This window comes from Schistocerca americana, chromosome 6 (assembly GCF_021461395.2).
Source record: "Schistocerca americana isolate TAMUIC-IGC-003095 chromosome 6, iqSchAmer2.1, whole genome shotgun sequence".
NCBI classification, from domain to species: domain Eukaryota; kingdom Metazoa; phylum Arthropoda; class Insecta; order Orthoptera; family Acrididae; genus Schistocerca; species Schistocerca americana.
Genome location: NC_060124.1, coordinates 263812892 through 263824226, shown reverse-complemented (window position 1 = coordinate 263824226; position 11335 = coordinate 263812892).

Below are 11335 nucleotides of genomic sequence, written 5' to 3'. Positions count from 1 at the left end.
TCAGTATGTGATCATCCTCAGGCCCTTATAACTGACGTTCGTGCAGTCATAACGCCAGCTTAATTCACCGCCGCCCCTACCATCATGGTACATGGTTCTGAGGATGGTCACACACTGACCGAAGCCGGTAACCAGTGAAATAAATATTTTATTGCCGTCGTGACTGTTTGTAACCCATTGTTAAAGTTATGTGAAGTGGTTCAACTTCTTCTAATACACTCATTACACCAAAACTTTGACTTACATCTTCATTTCCATTGTGATCATCCCCTCTGCATCTAGACATCTAAGTCCTGGTCCCAGGCATCTTCGACTTTATGTTTATACAGGAGTTAATTTTTCTGCTGCATAAAGGATTGTTGGAACTGTCATAATTCCATAAAATCTTATCAGTGGCTGAATACTGACTTTGACGTAGGACGTTCATTTAATGTTGCGATATAAAATGTAGAATGACTTCAGTTTTGGTATCAGTGTCAACGGAATAGTCTACACCTTAATTTATAAACAAGGTTCGCGAAGGAGTTTCCAAACATTTATCTGTTTCACATGTTTTACGGTATTCAAATTTTACTTTTGCCAACTGTTTGTGTTTGTTGATTAATGCTTGCATCGTAGTTTCATGTACGTGTATTTCAAAAATATTTAATTTTGTTGGTAAGTGCAGCTAGTTGGCTGACTTCTGAGAATCATTTTTCAATAGTGTTACAATTACTTGGTCTTCTGAAAATAGTAACTTCCTCTTTCGCATTTCAGAGTGAATTTTATTTCTACCTACGGATCGCTACGCAGCCGACAGCATGCTTAACTGATACGTCACAAAACGCTGCGCATAAAAAGGGAATTTTCCAGCGCTCATATCTCGGGCTCTACTAGTGATAAGAAGGTACGATCAAGCGTATTGGATAGCTCTTGCCTTAAGGACCATTTGCTTACTTAACAGAAGGATGGTCTTTGTGTCTACATTCTACAGCACAGGGTCAAAAAGTGAATACCACGCAATTCCTCCCGCTTAGGAAAATAGAGTAAAGCGGTTGATTCTTTTTGAATTAGATGTAGCGTACGGTGGGCTTCAAGAGACGTATGGAAGCACCGTCAGTTCATGGATAATTCCTAGGAAAACACCAAAAAATCTTTCTTTTATCACATTTTCGTCGTCACCGGCGGGCCAAAACCCAGCAGACGTTTCGAAGACGGATACTCACAGCAAATGACTGAAATTTTTTGATACATTCCTAATATTCCGATCTCGAACAAACTTGAAAATTTTCTTCGTATCTTTTATGTTTCCAAGGTACAGAGTTTCAAAGTTACCCTACTTCTACAAGTAAAGTCCGGTGTCAGGCGAAACCTGAATAATAAATAACATCAGACTATTGCTCAAATTTCAACGTTATTTCCTCTAGCCATTTATCTAGAAGAACCATCTCTCCGTTTTCAAAACCCCTTATCCGTTGTAATGAAACGCCCCAAAAATATGTTTTTTTGGATACTAAAGCCCAGCCGCGAAATCTGAGACGGCTATGCATAGTAAATGGCTGCAATTTTTCCCATGTATTCCTAAAACCACATCTCGAGCAACCTTTAACATTTACTTCATGCCTTTATCAGTTTCACGCATACAGAGGTTCAAGGTTACCCTACTTGTGTACGTAAAATATGTCCGTAAAATCCCGCTTGAGGCGAAAACACAGTTTATAATGTGACTTTACACGGACAGATATGCTGTAAAGTATCTCTGTTATAATATGAGACTCTGAAACCCAGGCACAATTTTTTTGCTATTAAAATGTGCTCTGAGATTTAAAATTAGTTTTGCTTTATTCCAGTTTTACATAAGTAAACTATCTAAATCTTATTGACCAATACATTTCTTTTCAAATGAGTTACACGCCCTGCCAAAGCAGGGAAAAGAAGGGAACCATCGGATAAACGTTCCTGCCAGAACACAAAAACTACGAGTATGAAAATGTTTATTGAAATTACTGTGGTGGAAGAGTGAGCGTACCAGCTACCTCATTCTGCCTTCCTCAGCACATTTAAAAATCTTCCCAAAAGTTTTCGCATGCGAACATATTCGCGCTTCTTTGAGCTGAGAGGGACGACAGTGGCAGTGACAGTGGCAAAGAGACGGAAAAGTAACAATTACTGGAAAATAGTGGACAGTTGTTGCACAACGAGGAAGAGATTGATACTGACATTGAGAATAGACAGTACCAGCTGCAAGGAAGGAAAGATATTTAACAATTAAGAGAGAGCATAAGAGAGAGCAAGAGACTGCCAATGAGTGGAGACTGTAATATTAGAACAGAACGAAGGGGACAGTGGCTTGGCACAGGAGACAACTACAAACACAAAGAGATAATGACAGTGAGTTGGGATGAATGAATTACTGAGAAGGGGCAACAGGGATTGGACGGGTAAGAGCCACCTACAGCGATGGACTAATGGATGTGAATGATTTATAGTTAAGCGAGCTTGTGGGAATTTGAGGTGAGTTACATGTTAGAGCGCGACTATGTTCGCAAGGCATAATTTTTAACGGTGCTGATGAAGGTAAATAGTGGCTGCCGGTACCTGACTTTTCAGTTAAAGTCTTTTAAATAATCAAGAATATATTCGCATTTTTTGAGCTCCGATAGGAGTATTTTTCTGCTGGTTATGTCATGTAGGGCTACATAAAAGTTAAATAATGCTGCTGATAAAGGATGCCCTTTCCCAACCTTGTCTTACAGTGACGAATTTTGTTTCATCACGCTTCTACCTTCAGTGTTTGTTTTTGCTCCTTTAGCTTCTGCATGTAACAAAATTTAACAAATAATTTGGGACGCTTTTCAGTTGCACAGTTTCCTATACTTCGTATCTAATTACTCTGTCAAAAACTTTAACATACCATAACCTGTCAATTATTTATTTCAAGCTTCTACTACCAGTCACTTTTTATTTAATGCTTAATCTAACATAATGCAATGCGTTTCGAACATGTTTTGTTCATCTTCTGGCGTTTACACATACATACATACATAGAGAAATATTACTTAAAAATAAACAGTCTGAAACTAGATTAACCTAGAACACTTGGTCCATTTTTTTTTACTGTAGCTGCTGGTGTGGCATTTGGGTGGAAATCGAAATCAGTGATGTCTTCTGCTGGTTTTCTTCTTTGTGGTGGACTGTGTTGACTATGTATACCACAGCCTGTATAGGATGCAAACAGATTTTCATCAGTTGTGTGTTACAAAAATAGTGTCAAAGGCTTTTATATGACAGTTGATCACTTACAATTTCATAATCTAGCTGCTCCATCACTGGTGTACTGGTGGAGCTGTTGATTGGCATTACATTATTGCACATTATAATTATGTCACTGTTTGTCATTATGACTGAAAATAATAATCCATGAAGATTAGATTTGATGAGTTCTTTACGTGTTTTGTTGAATCCTGCCCAGTCGTCGAATGTGGAGTGTCCTGGAAACCCGCTTTCACTGATCGCTAGACAAAGAATTCAAAGAAATCGTATTAATGAGTGTCATTACGAAAAGTACATGACAATACTTAAATTTGAGAATTACATAGATGTGTCGCAAGCAAAGGGCGACAGACAAAGTACGCAAGTTTCTTCAGTGTAGACAATGCTACGCGGTAGAGGCGGAATGGCTAGTCCTGAAGCTATTGTAGAAGTATGGTCGCGGCTGGGAGAGGGGTTGGTCAGCGTGCAGTTGGCCGACGTCCACAGCCCTCTCTACTCTCTCGTTCTGGACTGGCGTGCCGGCACTTGACTTCACGCCGTAACATGTTTCAGTTAAATGTGTCATACTAAACACACAAGCAGTAATGGTTCTTATTCGTTTAATACTGTGTTGGTTATTTAATAGCTTCTTTAGTGATATAACCTTTATTCTTTTCTCTTAACGTTTTGAAATAAATTTTGGACTCAACTAAAGTAATCTGGTGCCTCTGTTATTTTCACGATGATTTCTGTCTCGTCTTGTAAGTACTGACATAATAGTGTCTTCATCCCAATCATATGGTGTACAATCCATTGTCAAGCAAAAGTAAATGAAGCTTCGTAGACTTCTGTGGATCGATTAAGATGTATATAGTATCATTTCCATGTAAACACAGTCTGGAATCTAGTCCGCCAAATTCACTTGCATCACAGTGTCGTCACCAGAATGTTCGACCTTTATCAAGAGAATAACTGCGGTGAACAGCAGCAACTGTTGACTACTATATACATAAAAGGTGACTCATAGGTACCCAAAAAATAGTGTAATAAAACTGTACACTACCTTCATGGAAATATCTGGATGAACTGATAGATAAATATAGTACGCAACCAACTGAACAGTCTCAGTTTGGCGTCTAGAAGTCCATTACGAAGAAAACTGCGAACCTCTACTCATCGTGGTGTGTGAAGAACGCAGGCAAGGGAACACCAGGAATGGAACTGGGGCTAAAGGTTTTTGCTTATCTGTACCAATGGGTGCAGGATTTGTCTGACGCCTGTCGATCATCATAGAAAGTAGCACAGTTCACGTATGCAGCCATATGATTGAACAGTGAAGTGAGTTAGTCATGTTGCTTGACTCTCCCATCTCAGAAAGACGTCGACCATTGGTTACTGTTATTAACGTGATCGTCTATGTACTACTTGATTCGAAACTGTTAATAACAAATATTTAATCCCTTCAATATTTAATGCACAATAACTTATAAAGGCAAATAGATTTTCCTCACTGATGTTCCTTTCATAATTAATGAAATCTATGTCGATAGGTAGGAGTAATAGGACGGTAGGTGAGATCCACCAAGGATGCAGTGCTCTGGTCCACATAACTGATCATATTTTGCTAAATATCTTTGCGTAGCGTAATTAATTGTCACTGGCGCCTTAAGACCGGTCTGTTTTCATAGCTGCATGTGTTATATTCGCCAGGTGGAAAAAACCAGGTGACTCTCTGGTTCTCGCATTTTTGGCATAACCTGCTCGAGATTCGATACGATGCAATACCTTACAATCAGTAAAAAATTTTCGAAAATAATTTGGATAGACATGCAAGAATATAAATCTTGCAAACGTTTTAGGGAGCCCAGAATAAGAATCAATCGTAAAGTCTGCGAAATATGTAAACATTCACTCCTTTTCCGCAGGTATTCCTTTTTACTTAGCTGTTTCTGTTTGGGTTGCCGTCGTATCACCATCTGCCAATGTGAATACAACAGTGGCTAGGGTTGCCATAATTTGGAAGATATACCGATATCTGCGTGCAAGTAGTACAAATATTTGGGGGAAATATCATTATAATTAGACACTAGATGTAAGAAAAACTGCACTAAAATATATAAGCAAAAAAATAGTATATGGAGGGAATATAATAATAAATAGACTTCAGAACAGAAAGAAGTTTGAAATTCAGCTAATGAGTTCTACAATGAATACGTTCTACAATGAATACATGTTCAAAAAGACAGCTATGGGTGCTTCGGTAGAAAACATGGTGTAGAGGGAGATGTGAGACTACAAACAGGAACCGATAGTGGGATGTTTCAGGTTGCAGGAATGCAGAGACGATACAGCAGATGGTTGGGATGTTCAACAAGATGAGGAGCGAGTGGGGACTAAACGAATTTTGGCTAACTGAGTATTTACTTCGCAAATTCAGTAAGAATGAATGTGTGGAAGGTAGGGTAAATGAAATACAGAGGCTCAATGGAAGCTAATAGCAATAAAGTATACGACATTTTGTGAGTTGGAGGACGCATTTTAGACCAACCACTGGACCAAACAATAGCAAGCATGCATTGTTAAAAATTAAATTATTATGGGATATGACTTCAAACCGTTAGGAATGCAGGACTGGTAAAATCCATCAAGAAGATAAAGAAAAAGAGTAAAGTCTTCGACGTACCACATAAAACAGCTGAGATGCTTAGATTTTGTTTACATAGGTTACCCTGGCAGTACCAACATACTTTAATTGGATGCTACAATAATGACATAGGCAAATGTATATACCTTCTGCAGAAAATTAAATTTGCAATTCATAGGGATCACGAATTTTATAACACACATTCCATGAGCAACCAGCTCAGGTACTCTACCTGCCAACAGCATCCGCATTACAAGTGGGGAAATAACCATTCGTATCCCAACAATGGTGGAGGATGGAATAATTCAGATGGCCGACGAAAGAACAGGTTACAATTTTTACAATAATAATAAGAACACGGATTATACCTAGGAGAGGAATGATCAGGTACAACTTTGACAAGCAGCAGATATTATTGAGTTGTGATGACCTGACCCATGTATGAACAAAATTGTAAGACTGTCATCACAACAATGACTTGAGATCGTCAAGGGTGTAAAAAGTACGAGAATCATAAATGAATTGACAACAGAAAGCATGCAGATTTACAATAAATACTGTTAGAGCACAAAGGGACTGTGTAGAGGCGAAATCATTGCAGTAAAGACATTACTAGGTAATATATGAGTACGTTTTGATGCCATTCACGACAATAGCAGACAAATTTCAGCGATATTGGATGGTGTATTTCAAGCACTTACGCAAGAAAACGAAGGGCCAGTACGAAGTATGGGCAGGGCATAAGTAAAAGGCCCATTAACAGCAAAGAGCAGGGATGTGCAGCATCAAATACATTTGGAGTTTATGTGTCAAGTCATCACCACTGAGCGAAATTTTTTAATTGTACTGCACCTTCGAATATCAGAGATATTAGGAACTAACATCTTTATATTATTTGGTAATCCATCCAGATAGAAGATGGATTATTATTTTTAAATAAATGTGCCATTGGTGGCACTGTTCCAACACATGATCTAACTCGGCGATACTTCCTCTGATTTATGAGAGTGCTGCCAGAAAGGGCGTTTATCTGTGGGCCAGCAAGGAGGATGTCGACAGAGCAATGTTACGTGTGCCTCACTGCTTTTTTAAAACTAATTTGTGCCTGATTTTATTCTGAGAAGCTTAGTGATGTATGTAAATACCGTAAATGTAAATGTGATTAAAAAATTACTTGAAGTGAAGTGAAGCGCAGCTGGACCGCAAGAAACTCTTTAGCGCGCAATCCTCGCAACGATAGTAGTTGTGAATCTTTGAGTAAGGACTCTAAAAAAATGGCAGTTAATTTATTAAAAGAGAAGAGGTCTGTAGAACTGTTAATCTGTATGTTGTGGAAAGAGGGTGTGTTGCTTGGCCGTCGCTCAGAACGTATTGTTACATTTAACGAAAATTGATATTTTAGTGATAAAACCGAGTAAAGTATGTGTAAGAGTTGCCAAACATTTATGTATACAAATTTTCTGGAAGTGAAGAATAGAAATAGCCTGTTTTTGAAAAAGGAGGTGAACATCATTGTCGTCGCCGTCTATCAATCTACAGAATTGTAAATGTACAAAGTTCAGTAAAATACAGGAAAAGAAACGCATTCTCTATAGTTTTCATTCCATAAGTAACAACGTCTCATAATTTATTAATTACAGTAGTTGGATTATGTTCTCGTACAATAGTATGGTGCTGAACTCTACTGACCAGTTTAGATGTAGCAGGACGTGTAGTTTGAAGGAAGTTTGTGTGCCAAGCTATCTCCTTTTCTCACGAAAAGAAGATTGCTGTTTGATCTTATTTACTTACACCAGTGGCCCCTTAGGTATGAAAAGCTACGAAAACTTGACTTCAAAGCTATCCTCAATACGGCCAAGTAAATAACAGAGTCGTATTCTAAACCTTAAGGAACAGTAACTTCTTCCAAATTATAACACGTCACCAACTGGTGCAGAAGCTGATCATTCAAGGAGGCAGCAACCAAAATTCAGGTACAAGTTACGACTTTATGTAAAAATCTCAATCAAAAATCAATATGTCTCTCCCCAAACACGTATATAAACATTCATATTATTAAGATAAAAGTCATTTTATAACAGAGAAAGCACGGAGCGAGAGGAGGAAAGGGACAGTTGTGATGGCTGCCATCATAAACAGGTGTCCGCAGATGGCCTGGTGTGTACTCTCAAGTGTATGGCCTGAAAGACTGTATATAAGATATTGATACCCTGCTGGGCATATACGATGGAAGATTGTAGTGTGTAGTGAATCTGGCCTACACTTGTTCTTCATGATATAATGTATTGTCATATTTATTTAATTTTGTCTTAGGCGGTGTGGTGGTGTGTTCAGTCCACCAACAGAATGTTCGTGTATTTAGGCATGAAAAGCGTTTCTTGGGGTCCTTACATTTTTCCTTGCATTTTTATCAATCCGAGTCGCATTCACGTGATTAACTATTAGTTACTAGATGTGTACTCATTTTTAAGCTGGCCAACAGCAGCAGTGAAAGAGAGAAATGTTGAACTGCCATGATGTTAAGAACTGTGATTACTACACTCCTGGAAATGGAAAAAAGAACACATTGACACCGGCGTGTCAGACCCACCATACTTGCTCCGGACACTGCGAGAGGGCTGTACAAGCAATGATCACACGCACGGCACAGCGGACACACCAGGAACCGCGGTGTTGGCCGTCGAATGGCGCTAGCTGCGCAGCATTTGTGCACCGCCGCCGTCAGTGTCAGCCAGTTTGCCGTGGCATACGGAGCTCCATCGCAGTCTTTAACACTGGTAGCATGCCGCGACAGCGTGGACGTGAACGGTATGTGCAGTTGACGGACTTTGAGCGAGGGCGTATGGTGGGCATGCGGGAGGCCGGGTGGACGTACCGCCGAATTGCTCAACACGTGGGGCGTGAGGTCTCCACAGTACATCGATGTTGTCGCCAGTGGTCGGCGGAAGGTGCACGTGCCCGTCGACCTGGGACCGGACCGCAGCGACGCACGGATGCACGCCAAGACCGTAGGATCCTACGCAGTGCCGTAGGGGACCGCACCGCCACTTCCCAGCAAATTAGGGACACTGTTGCTCCTGGGGTATCGGCGAGGACCATTCGCAACCGTCTCCATGAAGCTGGGCTACGGTCCCGCACACCGTTAAGCCGTCTTCCGCTCACGCCCCAACATCGTGCAGCCCGCCTCCAGTGGTGTCGCGACAGGCGTGAATGGAGGGACGAATGGAGACGTGTCGTCTTCAGCGATGAGAGTCGCTTCTGCCTTGGTGCCAATGATGGTCGTATGCGTGTTTGGCGCCGTGCAGGTGAGCGCCACAATCAGGACTGCGTACGACCGAGGCACACAGGGCCAACACCCGGCATCATGGTGTGGGGAGCGATCTCCTACACTGGCCGTACACCACTGGTGATCGTCGAGGGGATACTGAATAGTGCACGGTACATCCAAACCGTCATCGAACCCATCGTTCTACCATTCCTAGACCGGCAAGGAAACTTGCTGTTCCAACAGGACAATGCACGTCCGTATGTATCCCGTGCCACCCAACGTGCTCTAGAAGGTGTAAGTCAACTACCCTGGCTAGCAAGATCTCCGGATCTGTCCCCCATTGAGCATGTTTGGGACTGGATGAAGCGTCGTCTCACGCGGTCTGCACGTCCAGCACGAACGCTGGTCCAACTGAGGCGCCAGGTGGAAATGGCATGGCAAGCCGTTCCTCAGGACTACATCCAGCATCTCTACGATCGTCTCCATGGGAGAATAGCAGCCTGCATTGCTGCGAAAGGTGGATATACACTGTACTAGTGCCGACATTGTGCATGCTCTGTTGCCTGTGTCTATGTGCCTGTGGTTCTGTCAGTGTGATCATGTGATGTATCTGACCCCAGGAATGTGTCAATAAAGTTTCCCCTTCCTGGGACAATGAATTCACGGTGTTCTTATTTCAATTTCCAGGAGTGTAGCTGTTAACTACAATCTGTTGCAGATTCTAGTCTCTTTAAATTTATTACGTGAAAGAATTGATGAACTAAATACTTGCGCATGTGGGAAGGAAAGTGACGCCTGTGCAACACACAGTGAACAGGGGAAGCTATAGTAGTTTACACCTTATTTTATGATGAATACTATATCTGTTGTAATAGAATTTTGTAATGTTAGTTGGACATGTTGAGAAAGTATTTTCCTTGTGACTGCTATAACAGTCTCTAATAATGGAGTAATAAGCAACAACTTGCATAAAAATAAATTAATTTCTTTACTGGTTTAAGATGGTTGTAAGCATCACATTAGCGAGTTCAACAGTAAGATGCATACAGCAAACTGCTGCTGTCATGTGTTTAATAGTGCCTGGACATAGTGTTTCTACAGACACTATGAGTCACATGACCACAGCATTTTGCTGCGTGCATCTTACTATTGAGACTCGCAAATAATGCGATAGGTGTAAGATTCTGAAGAAGGACTCTTAGTGTACAAAACCGGTAAAGGAAAAAAAAAAATATTTTATGCAGCTGGTTCCTTATTATTTCGTTACGTATGACTACAGTTGCTGAGGACGAATAAAATACTAGTCTCTAAGAAGCTTCGTTCCCTGTGTTTGCATAATAATATTCCAAAGGGAACCATATGATCAAGAGTTTCCTTTGGTATTTACGTGTGTATGTATTATCTGGGTTTCAGTTTCGTCTGTTAGAGTTAAGCCGCACCTGCCAGCCTGTCTTAAGAAAAGTATATTTGCTTCAAAGACATTGTGGTTTATATGGCAAAGTTAGTTGCATAAAACCAATTTAATTTCTTTACTCGTTTCGGGCACATAGTGCCCTTCTTCAGAAAGCTATACCTATCTCATTATTTGCGAGGGCCAACAGTAACATGTACACAGCAAAATGCCGTGCTCATGTGGTTCATAGGGTCTATGTGTAGGGTCTCTTACACATATTTACATAATGTTTCTTCCTATCACATCATCATACAAGCGTTACCCCTCATGGCGGTCTTCGTTGTACTCATTCCACCTGTCCACTCTCTGCTCTGCATTTTATAGTGGAATTCCCACTGCACTCTTCATGTTACCGCAGTTGCTTTTAATTTCAACGGATGTTGTTTTAACTGTCTGTATGCTTTATCAGTCCATCCAACAATAATTTATTTTTCCATTTCTTCACAATTTTCATGTTGCCATGTCTTTCCCGCATCTCCAGGGCTTTTCCAAGGATATCTACCCCTCTTGTGATTCTTGAGCAAAGTATTTGCTTTTACTAAATGATATTTATGGCTGGAGTCAGTTATTTTTTCTCCTCTTTCGTTCCTACTATCAGGACCACATTCTACTCCAACAATTTCTTCTCTTCTCTCCCCTTCATCGGCATTCCAGTCCCCTACGTCTATTATATTTTCGTTTCCTTTGACATACTGATATACCCATTCAGTAACGATTCTTAATCCTGTTATACTATTTT